We start from the raw sequence: 3,876 nt of genomic DNA, 5'->3' as shown, positions 1-3,876 counted from the left end.
TATATATATATATATATATATATATATACATGCATATATGGGTACAGGACGTCAAAACAAAAAAAAAACGTGAACAAAATGAGCCGCAGTCAAATGACTCAAACAAGTAAAAGTTTGATGATAAAAGTCCCCTTAGATGTCTCCCACAACCACCAGATCAGAATAGAGTCACATTTAGTTTTCGGAAGGATTGTATAAGTTGATTCTTACATTCTTACATTCTTACATTCTCTCGATTTCCAGTAATTCAAACTGCCTCATGATGTCAGGAGATAAAATGGAAAAAGTTGTTGCCCTGGAGAAAGGCGAAGAAGATGCACTGGAACATCCTGTCTGACTCACGGAGCTCGCACTTGCGGATAGCCATCTTCATGCCAATGCAGGTGAGTCATCACCGTCCCGAAAACGGTAAGCAGAGATATGGTCCGGTGGTAGACAACGCCGGACGCCGCCACTGTTATAGGCTCGACTGTAAACCTGTCAGAGAGCGGCCGAACACTTACGGTGCATTCTGAGACAGCAATTGAGGGAACGCTTCCACCTGTAAACGTTTCCGAAAGAACTAATGCAGATTTTAATTGAAAGAATTGTTGGCAATTCCACTAACAACCAATTAGTACATGTGTAAGTGCAGTCCACAACATATTAGAGTTATGATTGATGCCAAACAGGCACCAATTCCGTATTAAACGATAGCACTTCCATTTAACTAGGTGCTTCTAATATGTTGTCAAACCCCTATATATGCATATGTATGTGTTTGTATCTGTGTGTGTATGAATGTATGTAGATATATATATATATATATGAACATACATACATAGATACACACACACATATATATATTAACATACATAGATACATACATAGATGCACACATACATACATGTATGCATGTATGTATGTATGTATGTATGTATGTATAAACAATTAGTAAAGCTATAGAATACACAACTGGGTCAGCAACCTCGTCTCCCGCGATCGACGTATGTATACATTCAGTTATGAGTGTATATATGGATGTATGTATGTATACATATGCGCACGTATGTGAAGGTATGTGAATGTATACATAAAATATGTGTGTGCATACATATATATATATACACATATATGAATATATATATATATATATATGTTTATGTGTATCTTTATATATATGTATGTACATATATACACACACACATACATATATATACATATACATATATGTATACATATATATAATCTATGTACAAACAAACACACACACAAACACATTTATATATGTAATGCCTAGCTGTATGTTTCTTCTCTCTCCTTCACACACACACACACACACACACACACACACACACACACACACACACACATATATACGTATACATGTATATGTCGTAAAGTAGATGGGAGACAGAGAAATTATTGTTCTTGTGTTTGTGTTTGCGTGTGTGTGTATGTGAGAGAGAGAGAGAGAGAGAGAGAAAGAGGATGCGCGGGAGTGCGCGCGCGCGCGTTTGTGTGTGTGTGTGTGTGTGTGTGTGTGTGTGTGTGCTCTGTTTTTTGACGAGCGTGTCCGCTATGCAGGATGAAACGTGCGGCTACGGAAAGAAATTCTAAAACGGACTTTGAGAGAGTGAATAACAGAATTAAAGAATAACAGAATAACAGAATAACGGAGATAAAGATATAGAAACAGAGAAGGTGAGAGACGCAAACGTGTATATGATTACGTCCGTGCATGTGTGAGAGACTGTGTGAAGCTGTGTGCGTGCGTGTGTGTGTACGTGTATGTGTGTGTGTGTATGTACCTGTGAGTGCGTGTGTATGTATGTGTGTGTAAGCGTTATGTACGTGTGTCTATGTGTGTATATGTATGTGTGCGCGCGAGTATATGTACGTGTGAGTGTGTGTGTGTGTGTGTGCCTACGCGTGCGTGTGTGTGGAGATGCGCGTGTGTGTGGAGATGCGCGTGTGTGTACCAGTGAGTGTGTGTGTAGCTGTGATTGTGTGTGTGTGTATGTGTGCGTTTGCACGTGTGCATATGTATGTGTATGTGTGTGTACATGTGTATATGTGTGTTTGTGCCTGTGTATGTGTGCGCGCGGGCTTGTGTGTACCTGTGAATGTTTGTGTATTTGTTTGCATTTCATGCAACCCCAAGTGAACACTGAATGGGTGCTGAATGGGATCTGTATCATCAAGGGCATTCCTGCCATGACCTTCGCGATAATTAGAATTGCACATTATTTCAGAGGATAGTGTGACTGGGAGAAAATTAGCTGTTATTTCTAGCAGGCTGGATGAACCACGAAGAAACAGAGCAGCGACACGCGTTTGTTAATGGCTGTGTGTGTATGTGTGTGTGTATGTGTGTTTGTACGTGTGTGTGTGTGTGTGGATGTGTGTGTGTGTGTATGGGGTTGTACACGGTTTTGGTTGTGTGTGTGAGAATTGTTGTTTGTGGCTGTGCACGTGGTTATGTGCGTATGCGTGTAGTTGTGTGTGTATGTGTATGTCTATGTGTGGGGTCTGTGTGTGAGTGGGTGCGTCTATGTGGGTGTGTGTGTGTGTGTGTGTTTGCGTGTGGGTATATAGTTGTGTGTGTGTGTCTGTGTGTGTGTGATTGTTGTTTGTACTTGTGCATCTGGTTGCGCATGTGGTTATATAAATGGTCGTGTGTGAGTGGAAAAGTCTTTGTGTGTAATTGCGTGGATGTGTGGATGTGGTTGTGTGTGTGTGTGTATCCGTATATGTGTATATGTGCATAAGGATAAAGACGGCGAGAAAGGGGGAGGGATTAAAGCGCGGGAGAGGTGTAAATTGATGAGGCAGATATTGACAGGTAAATTAAAGCATCACTAGAAGAGAAGAAAAGAGCGTAGAGAAAGGAGGAGACAGAGAGAGAGAGAGGGAGGGAGAGAGAGAGAGAGAGAGAGAGAGAAAGAAAGAAAGAAAGAAAGAAAGAAAGAAAGAAAGAAAGAAAGAAGGGAAGAAAGAAAGGAAGAAAGAAGGGAAGAAAGAAAGAAAGAAAGAAAGAAAGAAAGGAAGAAAGAAAGAAAGAAAGAAAGAAAGAAAGAAAGAAATAAAGAAGGAAAGAAAGAAGGAAAGAAAGAAGGAAAGAAAGAAAGAAAGAAAGAAAGAAAGAAAGAAGGGAAGAAAGAAGGGAAGAAAGAAGGAAAGAAAGAAAGAAAGAAAGAAAGAGAGAAAGAAAGAAAGAAAGAAAGAAAGAAAGAAAGACGGGAAGAAAGAAAGAAGGAAAGGAAGAAAGGAAGAAAGAAACAAAGAAACAAAGAAAGAAAGACGGAAAGAAAGAAAGAAAGAAACAAACAAACAGAGACATACAAACAAAGAGGGACAGGTAGAGCGTGAAAGAGAAAGACGGGGGAGGGGAGTTGATTTTACTGAGTGTATCTGTATGCACCTGTGTGTGTGTGTGCATATAATCTGCTGTCATGTATGCTTTTTTGCTGGTTCAGTCTCTTTGCACTGCGACCGTGCTGGAGCACCACCGATTTCGGTATTAACAGCACTTACTTTGCGTCGTCAGCTATAAGCAGCTTCTTGGCGAAGGTAGTAGCCACAGAGACGTGAACAAACCGACACAGGTTGTCATGTGGTAGCGTGGTGGACAAATTAGAAAGGATTGTTATGAACGCGTGCACGTGTGCAGGTGTGTGTATGTATATGTATCTATGCATGTATATGTATCTATGCATGTATGTATGCATATATAGCAGTGCAAATAACAGCTTTATCCCGTCACTTAGAATAAAATAGTTTTTATTATTATACATACACGCACACACACAGACACACGTTTCTCTGTCTCTCTGTCTCTCTCTGTCTCTCTCTCTCGTTATATATATATATATATATATATATATATATATATAT

Source organism: Octopus bimaculoides, chromosome 18, assembly GCF_001194135.2.
Source record: "Octopus bimaculoides isolate UCB-OBI-ISO-001 chromosome 18, ASM119413v2, whole genome shotgun sequence".
In the NCBI taxonomy this organism is placed as follows: Eukaryota; Metazoa; Mollusca; class Cephalopoda; order Octopoda; family Octopodidae; genus Octopus; species Octopus bimaculoides.
This window is presented reverse-complemented; position numbering follows the sequence as displayed.